Below are 16,181 nucleotides of genomic sequence, written 5' to 3'. Positions count from 1 at the left end.
TTCCAAGCACAGGGGTCTGCATGGGCAAAATCCTGGAGGATTAAGAGATTTCATTATTTCTTCCCTGAAAAAATGAACATGCTGTTGTCATTTATACCTGTGTGGTTCCAGGGCTCAGAGAGGCGGTGTGTGTGGATACTGGTTAACAAGACTTACTCTGCAGCTGGAGAGTCGGTTCAGACTCTGTGCTGCTGGCTATGGGAGTGGGACACCTGGCTTAACCTTGGCATATCTCACAGTCCTTCATCTGCAGAGTAGAAGAGTGGTAGATGCTTGGCAGACTGTTATGTGCATTAAACTTGAATTGGCAGGTAAACACCAAATATTTATGTTAGAGTGAATTTTGTAACCATTTTAACCAACACGTCTCAAATGCCTACTCCAAGTAAACCAAGCACAGTTGGTACCTTGGGAGAAATCAGGATGAAAAAGATGTCTCTGTCATCCAGGAAGTTGTATGACCAAGTGACAGAGGTGGATATGGAAACAACTAGCAATGCAATAGCTACATGGAAGCCGGGCAACGTGTGGGAGCAACACCCAAAACAGTTGTTAGAAGGAAGAGAAGGAATTCCTAGGAAAAGAGAATTGGGTATAGAATTGGTACCCAGTGCTGGTTTTAGCCTACTGTGCCTTGGCCTGTGTGACTCGGGGCAGATCTATCCTGGCCTGCCATTTGTTGGCCTGTCTGAGTCGATGTAACTGACATTGCCTTGGCTTTTCTGTCTTCCTTACAGTGTTCACAGGCCTCCATTAGAACTGAGACTGGAGACATGAATGAGATAGGTCTGTGGTCAGGTTAATCACTCAATAGGCTGAGAGAGGTGCACAGAGAGCAGGAGCTGGGAAAGTTGATTTTCAGCAGGGAGAAGTCAAGTTACAGAGAAGTCCCTAGGCCCTGGGTGCAGGAGCTCATTCACAGGATTCCCCTTCACGCCCCTTGGGCCGCTTGTGTTTAGTGGCTGCAGGTTGCATGGCTCCACCAGCTCCCTCCTTCAAAGAAGCTCACTCAGATTTGCAGGGTTGTCACCCCAATTCCATCCCACAAGACAGACCAGAATGAGCCTGTGCTATAATTTGGAAGGTGAGTCTGAGATGAAGGCAATACTGAGGAACCCTGGTCTTCATGCAGTAGGATAGTCCTTCCTCTCCAGGAACTGCAGGTGAGAGATGGGCGTCTTGGTCCCCAGGTCTTCTAACACAGGTCTCCAGCCTATCCTGGCACTGCTCTGTAGTTTCACCTCTGATAAAGGACCCTCCCTAATTTTAGTCAGTGTGGTCCTGGGAAGGAGAGGCAATTAGCCAGCTCAAGCTGGCTCTCATTTCGATTGTGATTCCTAAAATCAGAAAAGAAGTGAGCGTGAGCTACATCACCAAGAAATTCAGAGGGGAGAAAGGCAAAATGATTCATCTTTAACATGAGGGCCTGATTTTCTTTTTTCCTCAGAGAGTTTTAGGGAATTATTTTGAGTTATTTCTGCAGTATGGGGTAGTGGTTAAGAACACAGACTTGAGAACCAGAAAACTGGCTCTGTTGCTTTGAGTGGCCTTACAAGCAATTGACTTTGCATCTCCATGCCTTGTTTCCCTCATCTGTAAAGTGAGGGTGATTGTTGATAGAACCCACAGGGTTAGTGTGCACGCTCGATGAGTTGCTATGCCGTAAGCATTTGAAATGCTGCTCAGCATCTGTGAGCTCTCTTACCCCTTAATGGAGCACATCAAGAGTTGTTCTGCTGTCACACTGGACATAGGATACTGCTTCTGAGACACTGTACCCAGTGGGACTGTTGGTGCTCATAAGTCTCACTGCAGAAATTCTCATCCAAATTCCAGTTTAGGGTAAATAGTTTTAAGTACACTGCATACACATCTGAAAAAAAAATAAAAAGAAGAAGAAGAAAGCCCAGGCTGCACCTCTGTTTAAGTTCCTGAAGCTGATCCAGGGTGTATGCAAACTGTGGCTATAGAGATAGATACTTGTACTGCAGGTTTCCCTTCTGAAACTCAGTCTGACATGATTCTCCACTGGGTGCATCTGCTACAAAAGTTTAAACAGCTGCGGGCTGAACACGGGCTGCTTTGTCCTGGGTCTCACCTTGCTGAGCAGGACTTGATTGGACTTCTCAACACAACTACCAACCTACACACCTGCGTTTTTGTGTTGCTACCTGCATTACTTTAGTCAGCCTGTTCAGAAGAAACAGCCAGATTTTAAAATATGAGGTTAGACTAGTCTGCATTTCACAGTGTGAAATGTCTGTCTTAAGCTTATTAGAACATCTTCATTTTATCCTTATCTAAGTGTGTCTGTGTAGGCTTTGGGGAAATAAGTGAAAAGCAGTTTCTCTCTGTGTATACAGTAGGGTAGATTTGTAGTCTATAAAATGACACTGGAAGAATTAATTTAAAATGGGAGCCTATAAGTCAGTCCTCCAGACCCAGTCACCCTGGGTTTTGTGGCATGAAAACTTAGACCACTCTCCTTTATTAACACGTGCTTGTCAACGTGACTGTGAGCAAACACTTTGGGGTATAGAAGGAGTTCTGGAGGGAGCTGTGTGTTCCCTCACTGTGACATAAGAAGAAGAGTAGGGGACATGACAGAATCCACTGTGTTTTTCAGAATCTTTTAAGTGCTGGCTAAAGCTTAGAGGAGCAGAGGGATTTATCCATGTGGAAGCTTCAGGAAAGGCCTCATAGGAGGAAAGATGGTTAGAGTTGGATCCTGAACCATGAGAAGGGTTTGTTCTACACAGAGTGTGGAAAAAAGGGTTCCAAGTGGCTGTGGGTGGCAAGGGCAGCACAGTGGGTATCTGAGGGCCTTCTTGGAACATACCCAGCTCCTGGTGTGCGGTGGACGGGTTATGATTATCGTGCATTTTTCAATTAAATATCCTTGGGATTGTCACTCTCTTTTTTAGCATCTAAAGCTTTAATTACCATTATTAATCTGTTAGACCATCCTGCTGTTCTTGCTAAGCAGATTTGCATTATCATCTTTCTCAGCAGCTAGTGGCATGTCTGTGATGGATATCGTCATTGCTGCTCCTGCAGTTAAGTTAGGCCACCTTGGTCATTTCCTTTCAATCCTATGTAAAGAAATGAAAATCAGACCCAAGTGAACTATTGCTCCATTTTCTCAGGACGATTTCTATAGAAAAAGTTTTTTCCCCATTATTAAAGTTTGCTTGGTTTAGTGGGTCTTGAGTTTTTCGTGTAGATGTATTTCTTTGGACTAGTTTGCTGGTGTCCCTCAGTTTACACAGCAGCTCTCCCATGCCTTTGGCTTCACGTGTGGATGAGCCTGTGGTTGCCCAGCCATAAACTCTCCAGTAAAATCTTCATTCCGTGCCCAAAAGGAGTGTGTAGTTTGAGAGTCATCATAAAGTGAGTCATCTCTACACAGTTCAAATACTGACTAGCTTTTGTCTGAAATATGTGAACAAAAGATTCTCCAAATCACTTAAGGCTATCATTAAAATTATGTGAATCTATAGTTTTGTGCCCTCTAAAGATGGTGCACCCATTCATCTCTGGAGAGACTAAGGGCTTAACATTCTTTGGGTTTCACCTTTGTAGTGCAGTGTGTCCTTGGCTTTTTGTGTGCTCCTTAACTATCCTCTTGTTTTATTTGCTCTCTACTTATATCTGCCTCCCAGTTCCTCATTTGTCTTTCTTTGCCCAATTCCCCCTTTTCGAATGCCAACACCAAAACAGTGGATTTGAATGAAATGTATAGTCAGAGGGAAAATTTATATTGCTGGATGGAATTTACCCTTCTTCAAAAGTCTCTGATGTTTGCCTTTAAAAAAGAAAGGAAAAAAAAAATAAAAAGAAACTGACTCAATAGTTTGTTGTTCAATTAGTATACTAGGCAAAAATAGTTAACTGATTGTTAAATTGCACGTGAATACCATGTCAACTAATTGTTAAGCTGCCAATGTATACCAGTACAATTTAGTGATCATTTTGAAGTGATTTCAAGGATTGTAAGAAAGATAAGCACTTGAGTTGTCTCTAAATTTAGTAGCCCATGTTTTTTAAGTATTTTTTTTATTCCTGGGGACTATTAATAACATCTGTACGTAATTTTTTTCTTTAACATTATGGGGAACAAATAGAGTTTTTAACCCTCAGTATTTCTTAGTAGGTCATTTCACATATATAAGTAAGCACTCTGGAATGTAACTGGGGTCTCTCCACCGTAAGTGCATGTATCAATAGTCGGGTGGTAAATTCAGAGCAGCATTTTGCCCACCCAGGGCTCTGTCCCACACACATGCACTTGTTATTCCAGACACTTTTTGAGTCTTTTAACTCGATTATATTTTCCATTTGATTTTCATTATAAACACTTAATGGGAAAGTCTTGTTTTATAAGCATAATTCAGTTTGGCAAATATTTATCACTTAGTCTTTGGGCAGTCCCTGGAAGGCTTATTAGGAAGACCAAATATGCACACAGTGTAAATTAACCATCAATGTAAGAAAATTGCCCAGTAAAAATTTCAAAAGCAAATTATTTCATCCCTGTTTCCATGAACTTCTAGTGTTATAGAGAAAATAGAACTAAGTAAGTATGTTTGTTTTATAGGGTTACATAGTTGAAGTAAGCACAGGTGGATTAGAGAGAGAGAGGTTTCATTTAAGAAATGAATTGTAAACAGTGTTTTAGAAGAAGAGGGGGTTGCCTTGGAAAGACTTGGCATGCTTAAAACGAGAGTCAAGAGAAACTGGAACTTATGACCAGGAAGGGTTGGTCAAAGGTACCCACCCACCAACTGTGGGAGTGCAGCATTGCCTTCTGAAAACTTGTTAACAGGATGTATTTTAAATAGATCAGGCTCTGGCCATATGTTTACAACTTGTAATTTTTTTAATTTTAATTTTATTTATTGATGATTCATGTTCAGTTGTTCAAAATTTGAAAATTACAAGATGGTTTAGACCAAGTTTAAATCTCTCCTCCACTCCTAACTCCAGCTAACCAGGAACCTTTCCTGAAGGCAGCAAATGTTATTAGTATTGTTATAAATTTTTTCCTAATATTTATATATCCAAATGTAAGTTTATCCCCCTTGATGCAGATGTTCACATACCACATATTTAGTTACTTTCCAAAACCTTTTGGGTCCAGATATGTTTTAGAATTCAGAACTTACTGGATTTTAGAAAATGAATATAGTGCATATAGCATAAATTACATGATATCCTCAGGGGGTCTGAGCAGCACCTGGTAATCAAACACATTATTTCTCCAGGGAAACTGAATACTCACACTAAGAATAAAAAATAATGAACCATAAATGCCTGTCAGTTGCATCCAGGTGTTACTGTCAAGTTTTCACACTAAACTTATAAAAAAGAGAGATTTGGGTATTTTTAAAGCTTTTTAGATTTTGAAATTAAATGCAGATAAAGGATCATAGTTTGTAATATGCACCATCTACACCCTAGATTTTTGTTACTTTTTTTTTGTGGGCTTTTTTGCTTGGTTTTTGTTGTCGTTGTTTAACAATATATATTGGAATTCATCCCATGTTCTCACACAAAGAGCTTCCCTATTCTATAAGCAGTTAAAACTAACTGACATGCTAGACTTGTTAAATCACCATATGTATTTCAACTATTTTTTATGTATCTGTATGACTCATATTGGTCCTTTTAATAGCGTCACATATCTAGATCAAGTCACTGATTTCTAATATAAGGCTCATTAATACCATAATGTGTGCTGGAAAAAAATATTTTCAGATATAGTTTCTCTACTGAAACTATGGGGGAAATTGTGCAATTTACCTGAGCCAGTAGTAATACTATGCAATATTAATTTGTTCATTGTTATGGGGGGAGCCTTTAACTTAATTTGTATTCCTTATGAGAAGGAAAAAAATTTAGCACTTTGCTAAAATAACATATTCAGGTTTATTTGTAATATATTATCATTATTCTCTGCAGGCAAATCACTAGTAGGCAAGGCAATAGGCTGCTTCAGTAGTGGTGACACTTTATTTAATTGGTGTGTCAGCAGATGACTGAAAGGAGAAAGACTTGTAATAGCATGCACAGTTGTCACCATGCGCCGGTGTTTGGACAGAGAAGTCTGACTAAATAAGGCAATGCCCAAGTGAGCCTTATCAGCATTTGACCAGAATCCGGGCTAGCAGCTGATACCCAGTGCCTATCCAGTGGCTCTGCCATTCCTTCGCGTCTTGGCAGATGTGTACTTATCACATCAAAAGTTACTGCCTATAATGCTCGGAGTTGTTGCATGTATTTCGTATAAAGTTGATTAAGAATGGCACCTAAGTCTCTAGAGAGGATAAAGGGGAGAGTTCGGTTTACTGTTCCAAAAATGTGTTATGCATGTAAGCATACTTATTTTTAGTGATGTGTCAGTGGAGAGTTTGTTTAGGAGTTGGTTCACCAGCCCTGGCTCCTGAAGGTCTTTTCCCCAAGCACCACAGTGCCTCCCCAGCTGGCCTGAGGCTCAGGGACAGAGGTGGGGGTCCAAGGGAGGGAAGTTTGAGATCACTGCCACCCCTTGGACTCAGTAGGTGCAGGAGTGGGGAGAGGAAGGGTCATGTGTAAATCCACTAGCACACCACTGTGCTTTTCTTTTTCTTCACCTCTGTGTCCTCTATATTTTCTGCCAGTTTATATATTTGTGAAAAGAAAATGGAACAATTTTTTTGTAGGATTAAATCCAAGGTTCATTTTAGTGGCCAGCAGGTAACTATTTTCAGTGCTGTGTTAGTGCTCACGGGACAACCTGGGCTTCTGAGCAGGGCTTGAGAGGAGTTTCTGTGTATGCACAGGCACGTGGTTAAAGAAGTTTCTGAAACTGATGATTATAATGTGCCACTATCAAGTAAAAATAAAACCAAAAGATAAAAACAAATGTGTGGGATCAGAGCTCTGAGCGGGGTTGGTAACATGTGTCCATCTTCTGATGATCTCGGTACCTGTCCATCTTCCCTCCTTCTCACCTTAGCCCTTCAGCATAGAAGGGTAAAGTATTCCCAATCCTCAGCTCCACCTTCTCATAGGCAACCAGCCGAGGAAAGCCCCTCTCATTTTCTCCTTTCCCAGGCTCATTCCCTGTATGACACATTGAGTAACGTGTGTCCATTACATGTCATTGATGATGTATAAATTGAAAAACATGGCATTATTCTATTTTTGGGGTTTACACAAATGACACCATTCCACACAGCTCATTTCCTTTTATTTAGAATCTTTTTCATCTTGTAATATTACATTTTTCAATTTTATATGCATTTATATTTATACATATGTATTTTTTTCTGCTGTGTTTTGAAATTGATCCATGTGTCACATCTACTCTGTTGATCCTGCCTTTCATAGTATTTAAAAGTGTACATACACCACATTTGCCTTATCACAAGCAGTATAATAATCATTGTATTAAATATTAAAAAAAACCCAAAATGCCATTTATTAAAATGCCTCTAGTAAAACAATGGGGTACCTGTTTCAATTCAAATATACACTCTCAAGTTCTTAATTTGTTTTCCTACAATGACTGTTGGTGCCCACCACAGCATAATATTGTGAACCACTCTGGCCTGATGGCCCAGAAAAAGATGTAATATTTCTGATGGAATGTGGAATGCATTTTGCGGTTGGGTGTTCTGTTTTAAAATAAACTATTCATACATCTTCTCTAATAATAGTTTGGAACTTTGATAGGGAAAGGTTGATGGAAGATTCTAAGGATGGTAGGCACACAAGGGGAACTCGTCTGATTGACTTCATAATCTAAGGTCGTAGAATGTGGGAAGGACACATGCTTTCAGTCAGGCAAAGTCTTGGCTCCACCTAGAGCAAGTTATTTTAACTTGTGTTACCTTTGGTGTCTTTATTAGGAGACTTACAGAGCCCTCCTCATAGGGAAATCAAAAGGATTAAATGAGTCCGTGTATGACCTGGATTTTGTGTAATGTCCAACCTGTACTGAGCCTTCAATAAAGGGGCAGCTAGGGAAGATCTCCCAGCCTTGGGTTGGATTAGACAGCTTCACAAGTGAGTTTCTGAGGTCCTTGGTCACTCGACGCAGCCTCACCCCAGCCTCGCATCTGCTACAATGTCAAAGGTGGCTGCTCTTCAGCTCTCTCCTGGAAGGAGGAGGCTGATGGTGGGTGGTACCAGTGTTTAGAAAAAAAGGGCAGGGAGTGGGAGGGGGAAATCCAAGAAGATTTATGCCATGAACTCAGATCACAGAAGTCTGGATGTGAGGGGATGAGTGTGGAATGAGTTGGGTCGGGCTTGGGGCAGCTCCCGCTAACCACACAGGACAGATGAAAACAAATCTACCTGTGGCTGTGAATCTGGGACTTGGTACTTGGATTCCCAGCAATCGCAACTTTCAGCATTTTTTAAAAATATATATAGACTCTCATTAACAAGAATGTTCTTGTCAAACTTTCAATCAGAAAGTTGTCCATAGACACTGGCTTCCAAACAAGTGTGGGGTCATTTCAGTGTGTTGGATACCAAGGTTGGGTCTGTTGCACTGAAATAATTGGGTAAACACATCTGCCCACTTAGTATTTTCAGCTCCCTTAACCAAAGTGGCTGGCTGAGGGATCAGTAGGGCTTTTGTTCCTACTATATTAAGGCAAGCCTTACATGCCCAAGTGACCACTGGTGACATTCTGATCCAGGGAGGTTCATGGTAGACAGAGTGAGTTTAGCAATGCTAGCTAATTTCCAGCCAGTGATTGATTTTATCTGTAGCTCACAGAATTGATGCAAATCCCCTTTATCACAACAATCAATGTTGTGAGAGTTCACTTTTAAATACAAAGTTTAAGATGTTTGAGACTTAAATACAAAAACCAGTATGATAAGCAAATGGGCATCTCAAGTTGGCAGATTTTCCCCATAGTGTTCTAATCTCCCCAGCTGACAGGCAGAATGATGTGGGGGAAAGTGCCTAGGGTTTATCATTAAACATGGCCTACATCACTGCTAGTTCTGCTGTCCAATGGTGTGTACTTTAGACCAGGATCTATTGTATCCAAACATGTATTATTATACATGAAATGGACAGAATAATAACTTTATTGTGTTGTTGTGAATGTTTAATAATTTTGGCCAGGTACAGCAGCACATGCCTGTAATCCCAGCTACTTGGGAGGCTGAGGCAGGAGGATGGCAAGTTTAAGGCCAGCCTTAGTGACTTAGCAAGATCCTGACTCAAAATAAAAAATAAATTAAAAGGACTAGAGATGTAACTCAGTGATAGAGCACCACTAGGTTCAGTCTCCAAATACAATTCAACCTAATTATTTTGTTCATAAAGTATTCAGCAGAGTGTTGAGGATGTAATACTCAATAATCGGACAGTATTACATATTTTCATACCAATAGGGTATATGTATCTATATGCATGTTATTGTTATAAATCAAAATTAAAATTTTAATTTTCACATTCCTCTCAGGATCTTAATTAAAATAGTTCCTTGAATTAATTTAACTCTAGAATGGTTAGGTGCTCTTGGCCAGTCAAAACCCACAGGAAATGATGTCTTACTCTCTCTCCTCAATTTCCCAATCATCCACCTTTGTCTCCGCTGATCCATGCTGCTTTTCCTCCTTCCTACCTCCATTCACTTCATGACTAACAAGCAAGGCAAGTGCATTGATAGTATAACCAAGAATAAAAACAAATATTGGCTTTGCTGAAGAGTAGTCCAGTTCTTGGCAGTAGCCCAGTTCTCTGCCCTCCCTGAACATGATGACCTTACAGGCCATGAGGGTGGCAGGTCACCCCCTACCGGAGTTTCACCACCTATGGATAAAGAAGTGATACCTTTTGGCCAACCCATTAGCAGTCTTTGTGCTTTGTATCTTGCGTGTGTCTGTTCTGATGCCTCCTGGAACTGAACAGGCTAGGATCATAATGCCTGTATAATTATATAGATTGCATGTCATGCAAACACTTGGGATACACACATGATGGTGGAGCAGGGGTGCCACTAACTGGCTAGGCCTGGCTTCCTGGTCTACATAAATCTGTTGGAATGAAATCAGCTCTGAGATCTGAGTTTCTGTAAAATGTATTAACATAATAGTAGTGCTGGGTTGACGTGGCTGGCTACAGGATAAAGATTTTGGCTACCATTCGAGATCCACTTACTAAAATAGCTGTTCGCATACATCTATTGCTAGACTTTTCAATCTGTAGTTACAAAATACAATAACTTCGTGGATAGGCCCGTTATTTAGCATTCTTTGTCATTCAAATAATAATTTTAGAAGGTATATATGCCTCTTCCCACCTGAATCTAATACCTCTAACTTTATTTTACCAAAGCAAAATAATTCATTTGATTTACTGGGAAGATTGTCATCTCTTAGAAAAAGCAGATGTCTACTTTTATTTATATTTTTATTTATTTATAATAAATGAATTTCCCTAGAAATTAAGGTGTAGCTGCAGCAATTATTGATTATTCAAGCTGAAGGGAATTTTAGAACTCTTCAGTTTTCCAGTGGTTTTTCAAAGTGTGTTCCTTAGACTTCGCAGGTCTTACAGAGCAGCTGTTGGTAGGAGCCAGGAGAAAGCTGAGGAGGTGGGAGATAGGCACCTGTAAGCCAGAACATGCACTTCTGTCTCTTTCCATAGGAAAGGGAGAGAAAGTGTTAAATTTTTTATAAGAAATAGAATTGTTCTAACAACCTAATTTGTCAGACAAAGAAACCAATCCCTTGCAGATATGGTAAAAGCCCTCTGGCTATAAATGAGAAGGAAGACATGGGCAATAGAAGGAACCCAAATCTAAATCTCTGGAACACCCATGCAGAGCTTCCCCTTAGCCAGTCCCCCCAGCAAGCTCCCAGCTGCTGCCTGCCTCAGGAAGGGGACAAGGAGAAGAATGGACCTGCCAGCCATGTTTTTAGAGCACTCATTTTGGTGCTTCTGAGGATAAGAAAACTGAAAGTCTTTGATATGACTTTTACTCTGCTTCTGTTTACCTGTTTTATTTTCAAACTTTAAACCCAATGTCAGGTAAGAATTACTGTTGACAGAAATTTATATCAGCTCCCAAAAAACTGCATCCATGTTGAAACTTTGAACATGGTCATTTGAAGGCAGAGTGCACCTCATAGCAGGTCTTTGTTGCTCAAGGAAAGTGGATCCAGTGACCCTAGGCAGGAAATGTCCTTAGGCCAGCCAACTCTTGAGTCAGAAATAGGGACTTTGTGTTTTCCATTGCCACTATTGGTACTTCCAGAGTAGAAAGAGTGGACTTGTGGACTGTAATAACTTCTAACTGGTAATAACACTGTAATAACACTGGGAACCCATTTGTCTTGTTTCACTATTTGCAAAACTCTTGCATACATACTTCATTATGTCCCCACAACAAGCATGCTGACTGTACCACTTCTACACCTGCAAGATTTAAGTAGTCTGCCCAGTGTCAGACAGCTTGCCATGGGCAGAACAGAACCCAAATCCAGGCTTTCTGCATACCACCCCCTCACCTCCTGCTGCCTTGTGTAATCTGGGTGGTTCCATTCACTGCTGTCCCTCACCAAGGTAAAGGGGTAGGACAATACATTGCCTTATGCTGTACTTGGTCACTGTTTTCTGGTTTCAGTTTATAAAGATACAGAAGTATTGCATAGACTGCTTCTGTCTTCTTAGAAAAGGAGGAAATAGGATTTTATAGTCATATTTTCTTATGTTTACTTAAACTCTGGGAAAATCCTTTTTCAAAAAGACAACACTGGTTGGGTGTGGCTTGGTTACTATTGGGATGAATGGGAGATTCGTTCCTTTCTCTGAGATGGGGGGGGTGCGCAGTACCAGAGATTGAACCCAGGGGCACTTAACCACTGAGCCACATCCTCACATCCTCATCCCTTTTATTTATTTATTTATTTTTATTTTGAGACAGGGTCTAGCTGAGTTACTTAGGGCCTCGCTAAGTTACTGAGGCTGGCATTGAACTTTGTAATCCTCCTACCTGAGCCACTGGGCCTGACATCCATTATTTTGTAATATATTCTTGACCCATGTGAATCTACTGCTTATCTAGAAACTTGTTTTAATGTTATTTAATCAAATGAGTAAATATTCTATATATAAATTTAAGTGCTTATTCTGTGCCTGGCTTTGTCTATGTGATCTGTGTTAGGACTTTACACGTGTTTTCTGTGGTCTGTATTTAAACCTGAAAGTTAGGTTTCACCATTATTTATGTTACCAGGTGAAGAAACTGAGGCATAGCCAGGATGAGTAGCTAGCCCTGTGTTTCAGGCTCATGATTGTGAGAACTCACATCTAGCCAGATTGATTCTAAAACTCTGCTTTTAACCACTATAGGAATGGATTAGACCAATAGCAAGAAACTCGACTTTGAGTGCATTCTGATATGATGTAAGAGGTATTTTTAGTTTGGAGCTTTTGAAGTTCATGAATCCTAAATAATGTGTCTATATCTCTGGAGCAAATCCAGAGAGACCATGAAATTCCCATTATGCTAATCTAATCCAAGGATTACATTTATGCTATGTTTGTAACAATACGCTGTGGATTGAAGTGGGCTGGTTTTCAGAGCCAAATATTACAAATACAAAGACACCTGTGGACATTCCCAGGGCAGTAGGTGGGGAGGGAACAGCCAGAGCCTCCAGATGGCCAGAGCACAGCAGTGACCAGGATGAGATGCAAGTGTGGCCTCAGGGTGGCCTGGCAGGCAGGAGGCTTCATATACCACCCGTAGGGCATGAAGTGCCTGCCGTGGAGGGTTTGGCAGTGTCACCTCCGAATCCCAGTAACAAAGACGCTGACCCAGCTCAGCAGCTCACACACTAGCAGCATCTCAGCATCCCACCAGGCCAACAAGAGATGCTACCACTTGACACATTCCTTATGTTGGAGTAAAATCATTTGAAGAATTAAGTGCAGCTGACAATCATTTATTCATTGATATTGTCCATCATACTAAGAATTATTTATCCCTGAAAGGTCATTATATCCAAGAATCAATACAGGGAAATGGATATGTTAAGAAAATTTTTAAAAATTCTATCTGGAAGAAAATGGTCATCTCACAGTAATTTGGTTAATGAGGGAAAGCATTGACAGAGTGGAAAGAAAGACCACCATCAGAGAATTTTAAGCTTGACTAGATGGTCGGTGTGGACGTGTATGTGTACAGGAAAAATTCTCATCTTCAGTTCACACCAGCTAGTGGTGGAAACCACCCACTAGCGGATAACCCAGCGTGGATTATGGAATATACTCCTTGTAAATTTCTAATTAATGTAAATTAACCCTGGCACATAATCAGCACTCAGTAAATGTTAACCATAATCATCATTATCATCATCATCAATACTGGCTTGCTTAACTTAGTACAATCATAATTCCTGTGTATTTGACTTTCCATCAGTAATACTTTATAGATTGCAAGTCACTGACCAGGAAGGGTCCTTTGTATATTGTCCTATTACTTCTACCAACTTGGCCAAACTGACCTCCTCTTCACAGAGGGCAGAGTTCACAAGTCCTCTCCCAGCTCACGCCTTCACAACTTTGAATAAACCTCTTGTTCAGGATGAGTGGAGCATGAGCCCAAGGCCCCTGGGGACCTGTCTTATCCATTCATCCCTCTTTTCCCTAAAAACAAGAAATTTGGCTTCACCTCCCTTATTTCTGGCTTCTGTACTTGGAACTCATTTGTTTAGTGGTATTTCCTTTCCTGGCCTCCTTAAGAACTGTGGCATAATTTGTCTTCTCCAAGACCATAATTCATTTTAATCTTGGGAGTATTGTGATCTATATATGTGTGTTAATTGCTAATAATTACAGGGAAATACACAGAACAGCAAAAATTGGAAATATTTAGGAATTTTTAGAAGTATATCTTTAGGGGAGATTTTTAGAACAGCAGATTCAGAAGGGGCATGGGAGGTGGATATGATCAAAGTATTTTATATGCATGTATGTTCTGTATAATTAAAATGCATTAATTTTATTCTTTTATATTTATTACTTATTTATTTTTGTGGTGATTCTGGGGATTGAACCCAGGGCCTTGTGCATGCGAGGCAAGCACTCTACCAACTGAGCTATATCCCCAGCCAAAATGCATTAATTTTAAAAAGAAAGAAATATGTTTAGAACCTCTAATAACATTCATTTCCATTTTTTTATTAAGACCAAAATTGGCCTCTGTTAGTTCCCTGTCTTGATTCTAACCTAAGTAAGATGAATTTTTCAGAAATCTTTCTTTTTCTCAAAAGAAAGAATGGGGAAGGATGACTTCATATCCTTGCTTTTGGAAGAAAAGGTGATGCTTTTTGGAGTAGTTACAGTAAAGTGCTATGAGTGGCCTTATGTTCCCATTATCTGTTGTGATGTGGCCACAATTATGTCTCCTTGGCAGCATCCACGTGGCAGGTTCTTGATCCAGATAGTAAATACATGACTTATTGATACACATATTTATGTGGAAGAATCTCACACATTTTTCATTGTCATGCTGTTTTTAAGAATGAGCCTGGAGGGCTGGGGATGTGGCTCAAGCCATAGCACGCTCGCCTGGCATGCATGCGGCCCGGGTTCGATCCTCAGCACCACATACCAACAAAGATGTTGTGTCCACCGAGAACTAAAAAATAAATACTAAAAATTCTCTCTCTCTCTCCTCTCTCACTCTCTCTTTAAAAAAAAAAAAAGAATGAGCCTGGAGCTGGGCACAGTGAGGCATGCCTGTAATCCCCAGGAGCTGAGGCAGGAGGATTGTAAGTTCAGAGCCATCCTTGGAGCTCAGTTGAGATCATCTCAAAATAAAAATCTTTAGAAAGGGCTGAGGATGGAGCTCAGTGGCACAGAGCTTGCCTAGCATGTATAACATTGACTTAGTTCCCACAGCACCACCAAAATAAAAGTTTAAATGGAGAGAGGGACTGGAGGTGTAACTTAGCGTTAGAACACTCCTGGATTCAGTCCCCAAGTACCACAAAACATCATCATTATTCTTATCATTGTTAGGGAACCTGGAATGCATTCAGGAAATAAGGTGGAATCTTATTTATTGAAATATAGAATTAGCTCTCCGAAAGCTCAGAGCACTAAAGGTAGTATGGGATTTATTTTTAAGTCATGTTTTGATGCTATTCAAAGCATAATTATATTCAGTGCCACATGTATGCCTTCCAGTAAAAAGAGACACCTCTGTTTTGATACATGCACCTCTGTGTGGCCACTATGTAGATCAGTTTAAAAGTCTGTATCCCTGACTACATGTAACCAAATAGTCTGCTAATGGCTCTTTTGTTAAGGACATTTAAAAATGGTTTCATGTTAACTGACTAGTCTATGTGGGCAAATATACTTCAACATAACATTTCTAAGATGGTTTTTCTACTTATTCCAGAAAACAAAAGTCAGGTCTATTATTTACTACCTACTTGGATAGTAAAGTTTATTAAGCAAAGAAACCAAATAGAGAGATTTGGTTGACAGCAAGAAATATTCCAAGCAGTCCAAGGAAATATCTGAAAACTAAATAGAAAGAAACTCTGGTTTCTAGATCTAAGCACTTCTAGATCTGCAGCAAGAATATGATCACATACATAGGCTGGATTTTCACTCTGCAGCAAGCAAAATGGGAGCATCAGCACCACATACATAAGGACCCCAGGCAAAAATCCTTGACTTCTAAGTTCCTGAAAAGTTAACCATTTTCTGATTTGCCGGACAGAGTGATAAATCTGGCTTTAGGCTAGCTTTGAGCTGGGAGTATTTGTAAGACCTCAGCACCTATTCTGGAGAAAGCTGCTTTTTACATTTTTCTTAATTTTAATGATTTAAGGGCATTTCCAGCCCATTTTTCTTCTATAAAGTAACAGCATAACTCCAGGTAGGAGCTCAGCCTTGTGTCTGGCACACAAGTGTCTACAGCTGATGGCTGTGGAAGTGGAGGGGCAGATGGGGAAGAATCAGTTAGAAGCAAGTGTTTCTCACAGTCCACTTCTGAAAGCTCAGAGACCTGAGAAGGCTAGCTTTATGTGTGCGTGGAATTTCCTCTGAGGCTCTCTCCATAGATATGTTGTACTTTATAAATTCCTACCTGTAAATGGGTCTTTGGAAAATTATTCTACAAATATTCCAGTGGTCCTCAGCCAGGGGC

General features: G+C 40.3%; 1 non-coding gene and 1 pseudogene across 1 annotated transcript; one reads left to right on the top strand and one right to left on the bottom strand.

Annotated features, from left to right (window-relative positions):
- LOC144374069 (junctophilin-1-like) overlaps positions 1-16,181 on the top strand; it is a 67,525-nt pseudogene that overhangs the window by 25,281 nt on the left and 26,063 nt on the right.
- On the bottom strand, positions 14,053-14,125 carry Trnaa-cgc (transfer RNA alanine (anticodon CGC)). Its single transcript has one exon. It is a non-coding gene; the product is annotated as a tRNA-Ala (tRNA).

This window comes from Ictidomys tridecemlineatus, unplaced genomic scaffold, assembly GCF_052094955.1.
Source record: "Ictidomys tridecemlineatus isolate mIctTri1 unplaced genomic scaffold, mIctTri1.hap1 Scaffold_57, whole genome shotgun sequence".
In the NCBI taxonomy this organism is placed as follows: Eukaryota; Metazoa; Chordata; class Mammalia; order Rodentia; family Sciuridae; genus Ictidomys; species Ictidomys tridecemlineatus.
This window is presented reverse-complemented; position numbering and strand designations above follow the sequence as displayed.